General features: G+C 41.9%; 1 protein-coding gene across 30 annotated transcripts in view; it reads right to left on the bottom strand.

Moving 5' to 3' along the window:
• EPB41L2 (erythrocyte membrane protein band 4.1 like 2) overlaps positions 1-21,512 on the bottom strand; it is a 242,657-nt gene that overhangs the window by 134,181 nt on the left and 86,964 nt on the right. Inside the window, exon 1 of one of the 30 annotated variants that reach the window (XM_038766035.1) lies at positions 1,812-1,974. The exons of the other annotated variants lie outside the window; for them this stretch is intronic. The gene's annotated coding sequence lies outside the window, so the exon portion shown is untranslated. Of the gene's footprint in view, positions 1-1,811; positions 1,975-21,512 lie in introns of those variants that run through there. 30 annotated transcript variants of the gene reach the window in all.

Genomic DNA, 21,512 nt, shown 5'->3' with positions numbered 1-21,512 from the left:
ACCAAAATCTTCACAAGTGGACCAAGGCTCATCCATTGCTTACGATGGGAGAATCCATACCCTAGGCAGAGGCCTGTTGTTAGAACTACATTCCCTAACTTTCTAACCACATTCTAGCCAAAAAGCGGCACAGCCTAATGGTTATGGCATGGGCCTGGTAGTTAGAAGACCTGCTGTTCCCAGTTCCACCACTTTGGTCCTTTGTGACCTTCAGCAAGTCACTTAACTTCTCCTTGTCTCAGTTACCTCATCTGTAAAATTGGGACTCTGAGCCCCAGGTGGGTCAGGGACTGTACTCAACCTGATTACTTGTATCTACCCCAGTGCTTAGTACAAAGTAAATGCTTATATACCACAATTATCAATTATTATTATCAAAAAGCAAGGTGAAATACATTTTAATAATAATAATGATGCCATTTATTAAGTGCTTACTATGTGAAAAGCACTGTTCTAAGCGCTGGAAGAACTCTGTGTACTATAATGTGATTTCTGCAATAATGCAAAATTTGTAATCAATCCATCGAATTTATTGATCACTTACTAGGTGCAGAACACTGCCTAACACCACAATTCCCACGCTAGGGAACTGACTGTACTATAAAGAATTTTTCCCCCCTTGTTCTCCAATCTGCTCAGTGATGATATCATTTGTCCAGACCCCACCCTAGACTTATCAGTAATTTAAAGGGATAAATTTTCAGCTGCATAAATACTGGAAAAAAGGTGCAGTCACACTAAATGCTTTGATGATAGAGAAGAGATTCCTGCTGTGAGAACAATGTACAGTTTCATAGTATCAGGGTAAATAGGTAAATTACAGCAGTACTGTTTTCAGTTTGGATAGGATGAGGCTACATTACAGTACACTGTTATACTGCCAGAATCCGTAAACAAGCTGTAGGAAGCAGCTAAAGGACAGAAATAGAGCTTTCTTTCATTGAAATACAACAGAAGATAGAAAGCAGTATGAATAGTTACATTTCTTCAAAGTACCAGTATATTAGGGTGCAGTCATAAAACTATTATTTCACCAGTTGCTACTTGTGTAGCAACTTTATCAAGCCACATCTGGTTATTGATAATAGCCACTGATCAAAATTCTTCATTCTGTTTCTGTTTCAATGAAGAGTCTCTTGGATAGCTGCTTTTGTGAGGTTTTTAAAATACCATTATCCAGAGAAGGATGCTTTCATTTTGTCAAGCAAAAAGAGCCCTAAAAGAGTCTTAAAAAGCTCAATACATACTGCACATTATGCTGCTCTTTAACATACACAGTGAGATATTGTACTTAACCTGGTTCTGACATCGTCATAAACAACCAGAAAACTGAGCATATAAAGTTGACCGGATTCAATGCTTCTCTAACTGAGCTATAAATCATCGAATGAAGAAAGTTTAAAATTCTCCTTCAATCTTGAGTCTGAACACAATCACTTAAAAGCCCATTTATTACACTGAAGGAAGATGAATTGAAAATTCTACCAAAATTTTGAGACTGAACACACAAACAGGTGGCATTTCACTGAACTTTGACTTCCAGCAAGATTGTATCCCTTACAAACTAAGATAAAACATCAAACTGCTTAAATAAACTTGTGCCACCCCTAATCTTTGCCCAACCCCCTTGCCAGACGGTTATCTTACTAGGTCAATTTTTCCTGGTTCTATTCTACAAATTACAAAACCTCCGTGCAAGACAATCTCACACAAAATTTATTTCCTCCCAAAATAAAACACAGCTACCACACTGTAATTTCTTAAGAAACTCCCCAACACACACAGCCTCCCACACCCCACAAGATACGTACGGAGCTTTTATTTTGTGCATGGAGCCAGCTCTCTGTGGTCCCCTGTCATTACAGGACTGTGGCAAACTGACGGAAATCCAGCGGTCTGTAGGAAAAGCTTAATGAACAAGACAGACCCCACCCAAAACTCGACGCTGGACGCTGCTGGAGAAGGGCAGGCTCGGTGGAAAACCCGGACTTTAGTTCCAATTTCATTTCATCCCTCTGTAAGAAAATCCACAAGGGTCAAACAGTCAACTCTGTTTTCCTGTTATCTGTTCAACAAATCCACAGGAGAACAGTTTGTCTGGGAAAACACAAAGACTAAGAAAAGTCCATTTGATGAGAACAAGGGAATTTTTCTGTTGGGTTTTTTTTTGAAGTAGCTTTTTATTTTAATGTTTGTTTTTTAAAGCTATTCTAGGAGTTACCAGGAGCAAAAATAAACACTAACTCCAATCATCATCATCATCTTAATCCCTGAGCAAATAATCTCCAAACTTTTCTACCTCTTTCCTCCCCCGAAAAAATACACTCTCAAACTATTCAGGTTATGGGTCATGATGATGCTCACAGAACTAAATCCAGCTTCATCACTTTATCCCATGATGAAGAGATTTAGCAAACCTAGACACACAAGCACATAATGCAACTGCTTACATTCAAAATGCCTAATACAACAGCATTCTGCATTTCAGCAGGGCAGGAAGTGGCCATGATTGGTTAACCAAATTGTTTTCTCCCTTAACTCAATTTTTAAAACCACAAAATTACGGTATTTATTAAGCACTACCTAAGTGTCAAACACTGTAATAAACCCTAGGGTATATACGAGTATTCAGGTCACACACCGTCCTTGTCCCACATGGAGCTCACAGTCTAAGTTTGAGCCCATTGTTGGGTAGTGACCGTCTCTATATGTTGCCGACTTGTACTTCCCAAGCACTTAGTACAGTGTTCTGCACACACTAAGTGCTCAATAAATATGATTGAATGAGTGAACGAATAAGTAGGAGAGAGAACAGGCATTCCATTCATTCAACCGTATTGAGAACTTACCATGGGTACAGCACTGTACTAAGCATTTGGGAGAGCACAAAATAACACTAAAGTGACATTCCCTGGCCACAACAAGCTTACAATCTACAGGGGGAGACAAACATTAATCATCCCCACTTTTTTACAGAAGAAGAAACTGGGGCATAGGGAAATTAAGTGGCTTTTTGTTCAAGGTCACACAGAAGGCAACTGGTAGAGCCAGAATTATAACTTAGGTTATCTGATTCCCAGGCCCATGCTATTTCCACTAGGCCATGCTGCTTTTTAAAAGTGAATTTATCAACCAACAGAAAGCATGTGTTCCCATGAATGCCCAAATTACCTGTCGGTTGACGAGAAAAATTGGATATGGTCATAGGTGAACCGTCACCAGCGAGTTAGGGATGCAGAGGGGACAAAAGTTAGGGATATTAGAGTCACCCCTGACAGTGAGAGTGGTACCTACAAAAGCAGCCACCAACACTGTTCTTCTCCCAGAAAAGTGCAGGCACTTAGTACAGTGCTCAGCACCCAGTAAGTTCTCAGCTTAACTTCTCTGTGCCTCAGTTATCTCAACTGTAAAGTGGGGATCAACAGTATGAGCCCCACAAGGGACAACCTGATTACTTTGTATCTTTCCCAGTGCTTAGAAAAGTGCTTGGCACATAGTAAGCACTTAAATACCATAATTATTATTATTATTAAATACCCATGATTCTATTATTTAGTCTATGGCTTTTGTAAGAAATAAAATTACCTAGGTGAAGAAGTTATACTTTCATTAAGTAAGGATCTTTGTCATTACAGAAAAGGTCTGATACAAAATAAGCTCATCCACCACAAAATCGGTACTACCTAAATTTAGTAATCCTGCACAATGCAATCTATCACTTTATATTAAAGTAAAACCACATATGCAAAGTTCTTTCTGCCAAGAGCAAAGAAAATGTAGAAGATATAGGAGGACAAAGAAATAAAGTCAATTCCAATATTAAAAAAGAACTGGAAAATGACTAATATTCTCCCTAAACTTTTTATATGATTCTCCCAACAGTGATTTTTAGCAAAGAAAAATATGGTATTATTTCTTTTTCTCAAGGGCCCCAAAGTACAATTTTATCCCATTTACTTGACAGAGGTAACCAAAGGCACAGCTGTAGATTTCATTTCTTCCAATCTCAACATGTAGGATCACCTGTCAACACAGCCCGTGTCCAGACCTAGCAGGATGAAAACAGAACTGAGCCATGCTCCACCACTTGTCTGCCTTGTGACCTCAGGCAAGTCATTTTACTTCACTGTGCCTCAATGACCCCATCTGTAAGATGGGTATTAATACTGTGAGCCCCATATGGGACTTGGACTGTGTCCAACCTGATTAGCTAGCATCTACCCCATCACTTAGTAAAGTAACTATCACACTGTAAGCACTTAAACATAAAAAAAAAACCAAAACCACAAAAAAAAAAACCCAAGACAGAGAACATTAGCACAGTAACAGTACCCAAGTTAGTCTTATTTTCTTAAGGCACGTTGTCTATCAGATATGACCCAGAGCCAGGACTTGGGAGTCAGAGGTTATGAGTTCTAATCCTGGCTCCAACACTGGTAGCTGTGTGACTTTGGGCAAGTCACTTCACTTCTCTGGGCCTCAGTTCCCTCATCTGTAAAATGGGGATGAAGACTGTGAACTCCAAGTGGGACAACCTGATTACCATGTATCTTCCCCAGTGCTTAGAACTGTGCTTGGCGCATAATAAACACCTAACAAGTGCTTGGCACATAATAAGCACTTAACAAATTCCATTATTATTCAGCACTTAGAACAGTGCTTTGCACATAGTAAGCACTTAATAAGTGCTATAAAAAAAAACCCCACCAGTTTGTCTTGGCAGAGATAAAATGTCTGCAGGCAAAGCAGTAATGTTTGATCAATTAATCAGTGGTATTTTCTGAGTACAGCACTCTACTAAACCCTTCAGCGACCACAATACAGTTGGTAGAAACTATCTCTATCCAAAAGGATAGAGACTTGACTTAACACCCATTCTCCTTGTTACGGATGAATCAGCTAACATCCCCACTTTCCCTCTACTGACTTGTGTTTTCTCTCATTAACCCTCATGAAGCTACTCATTTTTCAGTCTGCACATTTTCCTGAAGGAACAAATTCCATGCATTCACCTGCTGCCTGAAGAAACATTTCCTGTCTTCATTTGGACCCTCCCACATTCAAATTTTTATGGGTATCCCCAACTAAGCCCTCATTTCCTCTTCCACTTCTTTCTGCATGTCTGCTGCATTTGAATTTGTATCCTTTATCCAACCAACCCTCAGCCCCACAGTACATACAAATCCATAACATCTTAATGCCCATCTCCCCCTCTGAACTGTAAACTCCTTGTGGGCAGGGAACATATTCATTAAATCAAATTTACTGAGAGTTTACTGTGTACAGAGCAATGTACTAAGCATTTGGCAGAATACAATACAACAATAAACAGACACATTCCCTGCCCACAGTGAGTTTACAGCCTACAGTGGGGGAGACAGATATCAACAGAAATAAATAAAATTACAGTTATGTACATAAGTGCTGTAGGGCTGGGAAGTGTGGGGAGAGCAAAGCGAGCAACTCAGGGCAAAGCAGAAGGGAGTGGGATATGAGGAAAAGTGGGGCTTAGCCTGGGAAGGCCTCAGAGGAAATGTGCCTTGAATAAGGCTTTGAAGAAGGGCAGAGTAATTGTCTGTCAGATTTGAGGAAAGAGGGTGTTCCAGACTAGAGGCAGTACTTAGAGAAGCAGTGTAGCTCAGTGGAAAGAGGACAGGCTTTGGAGTCAGAGGTCATGGGTTCAAACCCTGGCTCTGCCAATTGTCAGCTGTGTGACTTTGGGCAAGTCACTTAACTTCTCTGTGCCTCATTTACCTCATCTGTAAAATGGGGATTAAGACTGTGAGCCCCATGTGAGACAACCTGATCACCTTGTAACCTCCCCAGCACTTAGAACAGTGCTTTACACATAGTAAGTGCTTAATAAATACTATTATTATTATTATTATCATGCAGGCTAGGGTTTGGTGGTGAGACAGGCAAGATCGAGGCACAGTAAGAAGGTTGGCAGTAGAGGAGCAAATTGTGCAGGCTGGATTGTAGAAGGAGAGAACTTAGGTAAGGTAGAAGGGGGTAAGGTGATAGAATGCTTTAAAGCCAATGGTGAGGAGTTTTTTCATTTGATATGGAGGTGGATTGGTAACCACTGGAGTTTTTTTGAGGACGGGGGTAACATGTCCAGAACGTTTTTATAGAAAAGTGATCTGGGCAGCAGATTGAAGTATGGACTGAAGTGGGGAGACACAGGCGGCTGGGAGGTCAACAAGGAGGTTGATGCAGTAATCCAGGTGGGATAGGATGAGTGATTGTATTAACATGGTAGTAGTTTGGATGGAGAGGAAAGGGAGGGTTTTAGCGATGTTGCGAAGGTGGGACCAACAGGATTTGGTGACGGACTGAATAATTGGGTTGAATGAGAGAGAGGAGTCAAGGATAATGCCAAGGTTACGGATTTGTGAGGCAGGAAAGATGGTGATGCCATTTACAGTGATGGGAAAGTCAGGGGAGGACAGGGTTTGGGTGCAAAGATAAGGAGCTCTGTTTTGGACATATTAAGTTTGATGTGATGGGAGGACACCCAAGTAGAGATGTCTTGAAGGAAAGAGGAGATGTGAGACTTGAGAGAGGGAGAGAGAGCAGGACTGGAGCTGCTTATTTGCGTATCATCTGCAAAGAGGTGGTTGTTGAAGCCATGGGAGCGAATGGCTTCATCCTAGTCTTGTCTTGTTTAATGCCGTCGAGTTGTCTCCAACCCATAGTGACGCCACAGACACATCTGTCCTGGTATGCCCCATCTCCATCTGCAATAAAGCAGATGTTTACCTTGTCTGCACCATCCATAATTTCCTTCAGACTGTAAACTTGTTGGGAGTAAGGAATGTGTCTGTTATATTGCACTTTCCCAAGTGTTTAGTACACTGCTCTGCATACAGTAAGCATTCAATAAATATGACTGAATGAACCACTTTCTAAACCTTTGCTTTCATGACTGAAGAGTCCTTTTACCCTTGTCTGTATTTTCTCCAGTTCCATATGTCCTTCTCATCAACAATGAACAGAACCACATATAGTATCCCAAGTGTAGAGGTACCATGTTTTTACCCAGAGCAAAACTATATCTTTGTTAATTTTTCAATCTCCTTTCTGATGAGACCCAATTTGCTGACTGGAGCTGCAAATTAAAGAAACAATTTGAAAGAATAATAAATAACGAAGTCACAATATCTTCCTCAAGGCTCAGTTCTGGGACCCCTTCTATTCTCCATCTACAGCCATTCCCTTGAAAAACTTATTCCCTCTCATCTTTAACATCCCATAAGACTGATTGCTCCCAGACAGAAAACATGTCACCCATCTACCAAATTTGTTGTAATAATAATAATAATAATGGCATTTACTAAGCGCTTACTATGTGCAAAGCACTGTAAGCGCTGGGGAGGTTACAAGGTGATCAGGTTGTCCCACATGGGGCTCACAGTCTTAATCCCCATTTTACAGATGAGGGAACTGAGGCACAGAGAAGTTAAGTGACTTGCCCAAAGTCACACAGCTGACAATTGGTGGAGCCAGGATTTGAACCTATGACCTCTGACTCCAAAGCCCGGGCTCTTTCCATTGAGCCACGCTCCTTCTCCTATAGTTGTAGTGTACTCTCCCAAGTGCTTAGTACAGTGCTCTGCATAGTCAGCACTTAATAAATGCCATGGATTGAATAATTCCCTAAATAGTGAATTACATGGCCTAGTGAAGCAGTACGGCCAAGTGTATACAGCATGGGCCTGAGAGTCAGAAGGTCATGGGCTCTAAAACCAGCTCCATTTGTTTGCTGTGTGACTTTGGGCAAGTTGCTTCACTTCTCTGTGCCTCAGCTACCTCATTTGTAAAACGGAGATTGAAAATGTGTGCCACGCAGGACAGGGACTGTGCCCAACTCAATTTGCTTATATCCACCCCGGCACTTAGTACAGTGCCTGGCATATAGTAAGCGCTTAACAAATACATTATTATTATTATTATTATTATTATTATTATTATTATTACAGCTCAGAACTCTCCCTATGTAGTTGTTTCAACTATTTTACCCCTGGTACATTACTTTGCATTAAATCACAAGGGAAGCTGAAGGCACATGAGAGTATTTCCATGGAAGCTATGAATTTTCTGCCTTAATGCTAAAGGAAAATAATACCACAAGCCATCAGACAAAAATAATTCTTGGACTGGGAAATCAATTAATGGTAAGGTGAAACTGCAGTTTCCAGCTTAGGACCAGGATTTAAACAGCAGGCAAGTCACGAAAAGCAAAAGAAAACTAAGCCATCTCCCTGGCTTTCAAACAGGGTTTTCCACATGATCTTCCCATGGCCAAATCTATGAAATAATGAGGACCATAATTATATTCTTATATGAATTTTGAAGTTTTGGGCAAAGCCTGAAAGAGGCAGAGGAAACGAGGTGAAAAGGGTGGAGCAAGGGTCACCACCATGGGGCCCCATGGATGTAAGGTCTCTCACTGGCTAAGCACGTGCCCAACCCCAGAGCAGCACAGCACTGCGGGGCCCCGCTCCCTCAGCAAACCATTCCTACCTGGACCAGGAAGCAGTCCAACCGAGCACCAAAGGACACACCCTGTCGCCAATCCTGCCATCCGCTCTTGCCCTGATGAGAGGTTTCCTTCTCCCCAGCCTCACAGGGCCCCCTCTGAGCCCTTAGCTCAAGGCTGGGGAATGCTAGGGGCCAGATTTACCTCTCTCCAGAGCACAGACACAACACCCACCAACACCTCATTCCTTGCTTCAAAGGACCAATTCGGCCCTCAATTTTCAGATTATTGCATCCACCTTGGAAGTAGCCACCTTGATTTCCCTCCATTCATCCACAGTAAGTGATCAGAAGCAGTCTGGCCTAGCAGTGTGGTCTAATGGACAGAGCACAGGCCTGGGAGTCAGAAGGATCTGGCTTCTAATCTCAGCTCCACCACGTATCTGTGTGACCTTGGGCAAGTCACTTCTCTGTATCCCACTTACCACATCTGCAAAATGGGGATTAAGACCATCAGCCCAATATGGGAAAGGGTCTGTATCTAACCCAATTACCTTGTATCCCAGTGTTTAGGATGGTGCCTGGCACACAGTAAGCATTAAACAAAAACCACAACTACTATTAATATTATTATTACTATTATTATTATTAAAGGCCACGAGTCTGGGAGTCAGAAGTACCTGGATTCTAATCCTGACTCTGCCACTTGTCTGCTTTGTGACCTTGGGTATGTCCCTTCATTTCTCTGTGCTTCAGTTACCTCATCCGTAAAATGGGGATTAAGACTGAGCCCCAAGTGGGACAGGGACTGTGTCCAAGCCAATTTCCTTATGTCCATCCCAGCACTTAGTACAGTGCCTTGGACATAGTAAGCACTTAAATACCATTATTATTATTATTTCCTACATCAGATGGTAGTGCTAGGATCAGGAGACTGGAAGTTCCAACTTCGTACTTCGAGCATAGCAGCAGACATTTTGTGGAGGGGTGAGGACTGGAAATGGACCAGGAAACCAGAAAGCCACCATTTTGGGACTCTGTGGCCCTAACTAGGCGCTCATAGGTCTTGCCAAAGATCAGGGAGGATTAAATCCAGACGGCAAGATCAAGGAGTTGAAGGGCAACCCCTAGGGTCACAACGGAATGGGAAGAATACTTTCTGAAGGATAGGGAAGTTCATTACCAAGCCATAGACCATCATTTGGGGAACCCTGAAAGAAGTGCTGAGGCCAGCAATAATTATTTCCTCCTCTACATTCTTCCCACCTCTATTCATCAAATCTTGATACAAAAATGCAATTTTCCCTTCTCCCTGCCCCCCAGCCGGGGGAAGAGGAGAGGCGGGAGAGGGTGCCATTAAAAAGAGAGACCTGGCAGCTGATCCTGAGGCTTCACTTCCAAAGCTTCAGAAAAGTACCCGAAACTGATAACATTATTGGAAATTCTCAAGCCAGATATCCAAGGACTGTATGTGCTGATGGCCAGTGCCAGGAGGCACACACACGAAGAGCACTGAGGATAAATCACAAACCATTTCAGAGAGTCAATCCGATCCAAATTGAGAATATGGGTCAGGCTGCAACTAAAAAATGTCACGTAGCTGAAGACTGTCAGTGGTATTTACTGAATGCTTACTGCAGAAGAAGCACTGTACTAAGTGCTTAGAAGAGTACAATATAATCTTGGTAAACATGATCCCTGCCCTCAAGAAGTTTACAATCTGTTAGATCTTACAATCTAGTAGAGCTTAGTCATTGGCAACCCAGAGAGGAATACAGTTTTTTGAAATCTACTACTTCAACAGCATAAAGTCAGGTTATTTAGAGTCCAAAGAATATATAACGGAATCAGAAAGGCTGGAATGTTAAAGGAGAAGGATGGAATTTCTGAAAAATACTGGCACCAAGCTTCGGACCTCACTGAAAGTCAGCAGAGCTATTGAAATTTCTAAACTATGTGGCTGCAAAACCTGGATCTACCACAAATCACTCATTAGTATTTACTGAGTGCATACTCTGGGCAGAGCACTGTACTAAGCACTTGGGAGAGTACAACAAAATCGAGTTGGTAGGTGCAATCCCTGCCTCCAGGTGCTCACAAGTCTCTTCAGGTATCTCTCAAGAGTCTCTAAAAGTCATAAACAATAGTAAATGGTGATAGCCTCCATAATGAGGTCCTGGGATTGGCTGGGGCACTGCATACCACAACACAACTTCACTGAGCAAAACACAGAGGGAGAACTGATGGCAGCAAAATACTCAAGCAGCCGCTATGAAATGAATTGAAAGGGTATCCAAAACAAGTATTTCAAATCACAACAACAACAATAATGGTATTTGTTAAGCACTCACTATGTGTCAAGTGCTGTTCTAAGTGCTGGGGTAGATAAAAGATAATCAGTCCCTGTCCCACATGAGGTTCACAAACGTAATCCCATTTTACAAATGAGGTTACTGGGACAGAGCGAAATGACTTGCCCAAAGTCACACAGCAGACAAACGGCAGAGCTGGGATTAGAACTCAGGTCCTTCCGACTTCCAGGTCTTTGCTCTATCCATTAGGCCATGCCGCTTCCCCTGATCTCAACTAAAGTACAGCTACAGACTGCTGTGACTACCAACATGAAAACGGACCGGCCAGGTCTGCGGTCAACAGGAGAGCTTCTGGATGAACTTGAGATACTAAGAGGCAAAACAGAAAACAAGGCCAGGCACTGCACACAGAAAATGCAACAACCCAGGACAAATTCATTTATTACAGTCTGGAGGGAACATCACAATCTTCGGGCATATTTGCTGGCACAACCACACAAGCAGATAAAATCCAAGGTCAGCATTTGTACCTTCAGACGTTAACAATATATCTGAATACATTTTTTAACTTGACATTATAACAGCTCACAAATCATCCTAGATTTTTCAGAGAAAAAAAATTCAATGGATAGATCAAATAATAATTATAATAATGTTGGCATTTGTTAAGCGCTTACTATGTGCAAAGCACTGTTCTAAGCGCTGGGGTAGATACAAGTTGATCAGGTTGTCCCACGTGAGGCTCACAGTCTTAATCCCCATTTTACAGATAGGGTAACTGAGGCACAGACAAGTTAAGTGACTTGCCCAAAGTCACACAGCTGACAATTGGCAGAGCCGGGGTTTGAACCCATGACCTCTGACTCCAAAGCCTGTGCTCTTTCCACAGAGCCACGCTGCTTCTCTTAATCCACTTGTAAAGTTAAAAACTTATCTCCTGAGGGAAACACTGATAAATTTCCTAATACTCCCATGTTTAAGTCAGTATTCTTTACCAGAGTTAAGCGAAACAACTGTGTGAAATTCTTAATGTGAATGTAAACTAAAATTCATAAAATTTCAATTTGCAATGAGATGTCGCAAGCCGGGCCTATAATCTGCTATTAGAATAAGTATGTCAAACCACATCATTACCAAGGTCGATAAACATATTAACCCTGAAGAACTCTTTTCAGATGAGTTTCACTCTCTCAGGAGTCAAAGAATACAACCAAATTGGAGAGATTTTATATAGCTGCTACACTCACGCTCTACCAAATTATTTTACAGAACATAGTCACCCTCAGACCACTCAATCTGTACCTTGTTTCAATAGTAATTTTTAAAAGCAGTGATTACCAAAGATCACAAACAACGTGCGAAACCATATAAAAATTTCACTCCAGCAGGGCTGTGCAAATTTCACAGGGTGCACCTTTAAAAGCAGTCTGACCATATACACAAATACTATCTTGGATCAAGACCAAAGAGTCACAGCTGCAAAACATCTTCCACTGCCTTTCTGATATGATGGCATTTTTCCCTTTGAGCAAGATCCTCTATATCCAGCCAGAATGTGGACTAATTTCCCCACCCCCAAATTCAGGCTCCATTTAAAAACCTGAAATCATCTATGGCCCACTTAAAGTAATGGATACTAAAGTTTTCATGAAAAAAAGAACATTGAATGAAAACCAGTTCCGATTAAATGGAAGAACTGAAGTCACAAAGCATACTGTCTTCAACTACAACTCAGATGGAGAAGGCCTGCTGAAAGCTAGTAGGTAGCATTCCCTCTACCCCACTCTCTCTCGACATTCTATTCTATTTTAATCTACTGTATTTTCCAAGTCAATATGTAAAGATTTGCATCATGTTCACTTTTAATCACATGGATTTTTACAATCAAATGCGTGCTGGAAGTTGTCACTCAACAGCACTACAGGTTTAAGAGCAACAAGTATTAATGACATCTGAAGGGGAAAAATTAAAGCTACTTGAGACATTTTTAATCCAATTACGAGTATGTCTACTCTAAATGGGGAGAAAAAAAACCACACCTAAAAACTTACAGCACAAATGCTGGTTCAACTGCTCTTTTATACCACTAAAGTGATGGCTCTTTTATAGTATCAGAAATTCATTCATTCATTCAATCGTATTTACTGAGCGCTTACTGTGTGCAGAGCACTGTACTAACCACTTGGGAAGTACATGTTGGCAACATATAGAGACTGCCAACAACAGGCTCACAGTCTAGAGGGGGGAGACAGACAACAAAACAAAACATATGGACAGGTGTCAAGTCATCAGAATAAATAGAAGTAAAGCTAGATGCACATCATTAACAAAATAAATATAATAGTAAATATGTACAAGTAAAATAAATAGAGTAATAAATCTGTACAAACATATATACAGGTGTTGTGGGGAGGGGAAGGAGGTAAGGCGGGGGGATGGGGAGGGGGAGAGGAAATAACTTTTTTTCAGTTAGATTAAAAATAAAATGTTTCATAACACTCAACCAGCCTATGGCCTGAACTCCATTGCTATCAGAGTTGGGCAGTGTTTACTGTTTGACTGCTAGGTTCCTTCACCATCTCTCAAAACCTGAACCAAGAAGGAGGACAAGGCGTAGCTGTGGTTCCCCAAAACAGTAACCAGAAGTGACACTAAACTACATCAATTCCTCTGAATGAACAAAAGCCCTTTCTGCAAAGGCACCACAATGGAACAAAATAAATCAGAGTAATTACTAGTTTAGGATCTGGTCAGCGCGTTTTCTAAAAATTTCATCTAAATGGAACAGTGAAAGCTTTGTGACAAAGGAAAGGCTAATGACTATCCCTCACAAAGCTACTGCCTCAGTTTTAAATCTGTCTTTAAAAATCCTTTTTACTTTAGCTATCCCGTCACACCCAGGGTACAAACAATGTGACAATCTTTGTATTACTTTAGCTTCTCAGGTGTGCTGCCTCTTCAATTTATGGGAATGCTAAGTCTTGCTTCCATGCATAAATCTTCATACGCTTGGTCACACAAGGTCCAAGATTCAAAGACTTTATTCTGCTGATAGGATCAGAAGCAAAGTACCGTCATTACCACACCATACAGATAGTAGTGTGACCTGGAGAACAGGGCACGGGCCTGGGCGTCAGAAGGATCTGGGTTCTAATCCCAGCTCTGCCACTTGTCTGCTATGTGACCTTAAGCAAGTCACTTCACTTCTCTGTGCCTCAGTTACCTCACCTGTAAAATGGGGATTAAGACTTTGAGCCCTACAAGTGAGACAGGGACTGTGTCCAGCCTGATTAGCTTGTATCTATCTGAGCGCTTAGTATATCTATCTGAGTGCTTAGTACAATGCCTGGCACTTAGTGCTTATGCCATAAAAAGGAAACAAACACACATACACACTTAAAGAGTCTCTGCTGTACACTGCTGCCCAGGATACATGTTTGGGCACTACTGGCTAAAGTTTATTAATCCATCAATCAATCATGATTTAATGACCACTTTCTATGTGTAGAGCACTGTACTAGGAACTGGGGAGAGTACGATATAACAGAGTTAGTAGACACATTCCCTTACCCACAATGAGTTTATAGATTAGAGTTGATAATTTAATGACTTGCCTACCCTCAAGTCGATCATATTTATTGAGCACTTACTGTGTGCAGAGCACTGTACTAAGCACTTGGGAAGTACAAGTTGGCAACATATGGAGACAGTCCCTACCCAACAGTGGGCTCACAGTCTAGAAGGGGGAGATAGAGAACAAAACCAAACATATTAACAAAATAAAATAATTAGAATAGGTATGTACAAGTAAAATAAATAGAGTAATAAATATGTACAAACATATATACATATATACAGGTGTTGTGGGGAAGGGAAGGAGGTAAGATAGGGTGGATGGAGAGGGGGATGAGTGGGAGACGAAGGAGGGGGCTCAGTCTGGGAAGGCCGCCTGGAGGAGGTGAGCTCTCGGTAGGGCTTTGAAGGGAGGAAGAGAGCTAGCTTGGTGGATGTGCGGAGGGAGGGCATTCCAGGCCAGGGGGATGACGTGGGCCAGGGGCCGACGGCGGGACAGGCGAGAACGAGGCACGGTGAGGAGTTTAGCAGCAGAGGAGTTGGAGGGTGCAGGCTGGGCTGGAGAAGGAGAGAAGGGAGGTGAGGTAGGAGGGGGCGAGGTGATGGACAGCCTTGAAGGCCAGGGTGAGGAGTTTCTGCCTGATGCGCAGATTGATTGGTAGCCACTGGAGATTTTTGAGGAGGGGAGTAACATGCCCAGAGTGTTTCTGGACAAAGACAATCCGGGCAGCAGCATGAAGTATGGATTGAAGTGGGGAGAGACACGAGGATGGGAGATCAGAGAGAAGGCTGATGCAGTAGTCCAGACGGGATAGGATGAGAGCTTGAATGAGCAGGGTAGCGGTTTGGATGGAGAGGAAAGGGCGGATCTTGGCAATGTTGCGGAGCTGAGACCGGCAGGTTTTGGTGACGGCTTGGATGTGAGGGGTGAATGAGAGAGCGGAGTCGAGGATGACACCAAGGTTGTGGGCTTGTGAGACGGGAAGGATGGTAGTGCCGTCAACAGTGATGGGAAAGTCATGGAGAGGGCAGGGTTTGAGAGGGAAGACAAGGAGTTCAGTCTTGGACATGTTGAGTTTTAGGTGGTGGACAGACATCCAGATGGAGATGTCCTGAAGGCAGGAGGAGATGCAAGCCTGGAGGGAGGGGGAGAGAGCAGGGGCAGAGATGCAGATTTGGGTGTAATCAGCGTAGAGATGATAGTTGAAGCCGTGGGAGCGAATGAGGTCACCAAGGGAGTGAGTGTAGATCGAGAACAGAAGGGGACCAAGAACTGTACCCTCACTATGTTTTGTCTTTCTAAAAATGAAGAATTAATACTTTGATTTCCAAAGCAATCCTTGAAGGAAACATTCCTTGTTTGAACACTGTTTGACTCTCACACTAAGATATCCACTCCACCCATTGGCTTTAGAAGAACTTTAGAGGTGCCAATACTTTCAGACCACCTCCATGACAATAAAGATTTTTTTTTCTCCTCAGGGATGATCACAGATCCTAGAGCTAGGGGTCATGTAGTCCAGTCTTCTGGAGATGAATAACTAAACTACCCAGGATGGAGGGGTGCCTGCTCTTTCTTTATTTAAAAAAAAAAACAACCAAGATGGAGACTTCAACCTCCTTTAATAGTCCACAACAGCAGCCAATTCTATCACTTCTGAAAAGACTAATTCCATCCAACCTATATCTTCCTTGCTTTTGATTTAAGCTTGTTTCCTTTTGTGTTACCTGTGCTTGAGGAGAATTGTCCAGCTTTCTCCCCATAGAAATCTCCTAATGTACTTGACTAGTTTTGTTTTTTTTCACCCTTCTCTTCTCTAGACTAAACAATTCCAGTTCCTTTAGGGTTTCTTCAAAAGGTCTATCCTCCAATCTTTTCATCATCTGTATCATTTTATGAACCCTCTGAAATTTTTCCACCAGCTTTTAGAGCAGTATTTTCTGGCTCCTTTGACAGTGGCAATGTTTCATGTTAGGACATATAAGGACTACAAAATTTTGGAAAATGCCGCTTCCTCAAAGTAACATGCAGATTCCTGTCCTAAGAATTTAGGACAATACAATAGAATTAATTTATGGTGTTTATTGAGTGCTTACTGTGTGCTCAGTGTACTAAGCGCTCGGGAGAGTACAATTCAATAGAGTTGGCGGACACAATCCTGGCCCACAGTGAGCTTACAGACTTGAGTCAAAGGTAAAATGCCTACCCTTGTGAAGTTTACCAGATAAGTGAGAAGGCTAGCAATACTGTGCATTAAATGGGGCCTCAGACAACTTCTGCTTCTTCAGTGACATCACAGTTCTTCAAATAAGTATCTCCACGGAACCAAACACAGTTGCTGCATCACAGGGCTGGGCATGAGATCTGCCCGGATGGAACACTGCTGTGGTGGTAAGCAAACGTAGAAGGAGCATGACCTAATAGAGCAAAGGCCTGGGAATGAGAAGGACCTGGGTTCTAATCCCAGTTCTGCCACTTGTCTGCTTAGTAAATCACTTCACTTCTCTGCAGAACAAGGATTAATACTGTGAAACCCTCGTGAAACTGGGACAATGTCCAACTTCAGTAGCTTCTACCACAGTGCTTAAAACAGTGCCTGGCACATAGTAAGTGCTTAAATACCATTAAAAAAAAGAAAAAAAAAAAAACAGAGGCTACTGACCATCACCCCATTCCCAGGGAGTGAGGAGCAGTGGAGATCCACGCCCAGGTATTTACTATGTGAAGAGCACTGTACTAAGTACTTGGGAGAGTACTATACATCAGAATTAGCAGATACATTCCCTGCCCATAAAGAGTTTACGGTCTTCAGGGGAAGTACAAAAGAAGTGATAGACACAGTCTATACCCACAAGGAGCTTAGGGAAACACACACTGTATTCAATTTTCTTCCACTGCTCAGAAATATCTTCAACATGATTACACTACAAGTTAATGTATTAAAGTATTACAATTGAAAGTTCAGTTGGACTAGGACAACTGAACTTTCCAACTCAAATACCCTCCCCACAAACCTTCAAATTTCAACCCCCACCCCTAATAATAGATGATCATTCCCCACAACTTCAAAACCTTATTAAAAGCACATCTCCTCCAAGTAGACTTCCCCCGACTAAGCCCACATTTCTTCTTCTACTACTCTTTTGTGTTGCATTTACTCTTCGATTTTCTCCCTTTATTCACCCCTCCCTCAGCCCTACAGTACATATGTAAATATTCGTAATCTATTTATATTAATGTCTGTCCCCCCCCCCCCAAACTGTAGCTTGTTGTTGGCAGGGAACATGTCTATCAACTGTGTTATACTGCACTCTCCCAAGAGAAGCAGCTTGACTTAGTTGATAGAGCACACAGCATGGGAGTCAGAAGGACCTGAATTCTAACCCTGCCTCCATCGCTCGTCTGCAGCATGACCTTGGGCAAGTCACTTCTCTAAACCTGAGTTCCCTCATCTGAAAAATGGGATTAAGATTGAGTCCCATGTGGGACAGGAACTGTGTCAAACCTCTTTAGCTTGTAACCACTCCAGCACATAGTACGGTGTCTGGCACATGGTAAGCACTTAAACACCATAAAAAGTGCTCAGTACAGTGCTCTGCACAGAATAAACACCGAATAAATCTAATGGATTGATTGATTTCTGAATGTCCTAGTTAATAATAATAATAATAGTAGTATTTGTTATGTGCTTGTTTTGCAGTTGTGCCTAGCAGAGGGTTCTGCACACAATGTGTGCTCAGTCAATACTGTTGATATTGTTAATGATGACACAGAATAAAAGGAATTTCCTGGATTTCATGAGGAAAACTTGCCAAATATGTTTCCCTCCACCAATCAACATTTTTTTCTTCTCTTAGAGGGCACAGTGGATTATTAATCAGAAATACGTACTCGAACTTTAAAAATACTGCTTGGAGCATGAATATGGAAACTTCAATATGATAAAAATTGTATTTTAGCACTTATTAAAAGGTAATGATTGAAATGTGGCTCGGAGGGGAAGCTGTTTTCACATTTTCCTGTTAAACCAGCCAATTTGAAAGGACACTCACATTGCATGAGCAAACATCTGAGGTTAACCCTGTGTCTGATAAAAGGGAGTCTGCTAACTGCGCATGCAGCCCGTCTGAAATATTTGGGGATAAACTGAACTCCTATCTGCCTCAGGTTAAGAGAGAGAGAGCCCTCTTTGTTGTAACATCTATCACATGGCCAGTATTACTGTCAAGTGATCTCTGTAACTTTATAATTTGAACACACTGTTCAAGATGCTGACCAGCTAAGGCCCTTGCATGAGGAGAGATGACCATGTTTTTCAGTTGCAAAATGTCATCTGTAGCCTGTCTCCCACCAGTTACAAAGGCCTTTCTCTGCTTTCTCTAACAAAGAGACAATGTTTCCCTCTAGGACACATAAGGCCTATAAAGTTTTAGAAAATAACACCACCGAAAATTGACATAGAACAGAAGTGTCTAGAATTCTAGTCTGCAGGAAGAAATGAAAGAAAACTGCTGCAATGCAAATTTCTGTCAAATGCAGCCCTGTCAAGTAGAAGAAACTGCTCAAGTTTTTAAGAACTTAGCAATTTCAAATAACAGGGTGTAGCAGGACCTTCAAATGACCTCCCTCTAGTATTGAAAAATCACAGTTATCTGTGTCTTAGACATCCAATGAACTTATTTCTAAGACCCAAACTGAAACATGTTCCGCAGATCGCTTCAGTCTTCAGAGAGCCAAAAGCAGGTTAGCAAAGAAAATATTTTTCAGTTCACCAAAAAGCAATAATTACCATGCCTGCCATTCTGAACTTTAATTTGTGCATGAGAGGGTTAATTTCATGAGTTTTTTCCGAGATCTAAATGTTCTAAGCTCAAAACAAGTTTAGTTTTTTGGAAATTCAGATTGCTTGAGTATCTACTGCCAAGTACCATAGTTGGGGTTTTCTTGTTATTGTTTTATATATATATAGAAGGGAGAAGAACAGCAGTGTCAGATATTTCCCTGGTATAGGTTATTCCAGTCCTGTGAAATAAGAAAACGGTAATAATAATAATAATAATTTGTGGTATTTGCTAAGCGCTAAGTACTGGAGTAGATATAAGACAATCAGTTTGGACACAGTCCCTGTCCCACATAGGACTTGCAGTCTTAATCCCCATTTTACAGATGAGGTAATAGGCACTGAGAAGAGAAGTGATTTGCCCAAGGACTCAGCAGACAAGTGGTGGAGCAAGGATTAGAACCCAGGTCCTCTGACTCTCAAGCCCATGGTCTTTCCACTAGGCCTTTCTGCTTCTCTAATGAATTCATTTAAAAGCATCCCTGGTTTTGAAGGTATAGACTTTTACCATGCTATACCCATAATGAGAGCTCACCTCCTCCAGGAGGCCTTCCCAGACTGAGCCCCCTTTTTCCTCTCCTCCTCCCCATCCCCCCGCCCTACCTTCTTCCCCTCCCCACAGCACCTGTGTATATGTTTGTACAGATCTGTTACTCTATTTTACTTGTACATATTTACTATTCTATTTATTTTGTTAATGATGTGTATCTAGCTTTATTTTTATTTATTCTGGTGACTTGACACCAGTCCACGTTTTGTTTTGTTGTCTATCTCCCACTTCTAGACTGTAAGCCCACTGTTGGGTAGGGACCGTCTCTATATGTTGCCGACTTGTACTTCGCAAGTGCTTAGGACGGTGCTCTGCACACAGTAAGCACTCAATAAATACGAATGAATGAATGAATGAAAGACCCTGACCAACATTCCACCTTGGGGTGGAGAGGCTGCCAAGCTACTTATAAGGCCTCAAGATCTGGGAATCTCAAATGGTGCTGTATTTTCACAGAATCCAGAGGCAGCGGTGGCATCTATCTTTGCTAACTGCTTCTGGAAAAATATTTCAGACATAACATTAACTGAATGCAGTCAAAAACATAGAAATCACACTTAAGGGACAGTAAAGAATGGAACCCAATATTTGGGGGCACAACAAAGAATAATTTTCAGTAAAATGGAATTTGCAATGCTCTTAATCCCTACTATCCACATTTCCAACAAAAGCACTTACCTTTCTAATGCAAAATCTTCCTGAGTCATTTAATAATGGCATTTATTAAGTGCTTGCCATGTGTGAAACATTATTTTATGATATTTGTTAAGCACTCACTGTGTGTTAAACACTTTTCTAAGCGCTGGGGTAGATACAAGTAAGGTAGGTTGGACCCAATCCTTGTCCCGCAAAAGGGCCCAGAGGAAAACTGAACTGAGGCACAAAGTTAAGTGACTTGCCCAAAGTCACATGGCAAGCAACTGGCAGTCAGGATTAGAACCCAGGTCCTCTGACTCCCAGGCCAGTTCTCTTTCCACTAGGCCACACTTATCAGATCAGACACAATCCCTGCTCACACAGAGCTCAAGTACATTTTCTCTTTTCTCTAATTTAAAACAATGGCTTCTTCAAATTAGAGGCCCCTAAAGACATCCCTTGAGCACTTCTTTCAAGGTACGTGGGATGTGTTAATAGCTTACTATGTGCCAAATACAAGATAATCAGGTGAGACAATGACTCCTAGTCTAAGTAAAGAGATGAACAGGTACTGAATTCCCATTTTACAGAAGAGGAAACTCAGGCCAAGAGAAGTGTTGCTGATTTGTACTTCCAAGTGCTTAGTACAGTGCTCTGCACACAGTAGGTGCTCAATAAATATGACAATGAATAAATAAATCAAGTGACTTGCTCAAGATCACAGCAGGCAAGTGGCAGGGCTGGGATTAGAACCCAGTTCCCCCCTCTTTCTGCTGGGCCAGGCTACATCTTGAAAAAAGCTTAAGTGTCCAAATCTTAAAATAGCACTTTGGGTAATAATGATGGCATTTATTAAGCGCTTACTATGTGCCAAGCACTGTTCTAAGCACTGGGGGGATACAAGGTTATCAGGTTGTCCCACGTGGGGCTCAGTCTTAATCCCCATTTTACAGGTGAGGTAACTGAGGTACAGTGAAGTTAAGTGACTTGCCCAAAGTCACACAGCTGACAATTGGTGGAGCCGGGATTCAAACCCATGACCTCTGACTCCAAAGCCCATGCTCCTTCCACTGAGCCAGGCTGCTTCTCAGCGTGGATCACGCACTCATCTAATGTCAA

Source organism: Tachyglossus aculeatus, chromosome 2 (genome assembly GCF_015852505.1).
Source record: "Tachyglossus aculeatus isolate mTacAcu1 chromosome 2, mTacAcu1.pri, whole genome shotgun sequence".
In the NCBI taxonomy this organism is placed as follows: Eukaryota; Metazoa; Chordata; class Mammalia; order Monotremata; family Tachyglossidae; genus Tachyglossus; species Tachyglossus aculeatus.
Note: the sequence above shows the minus strand (reverse complement) of the source record. Positions and strands in the feature narration are given on the sequence as shown.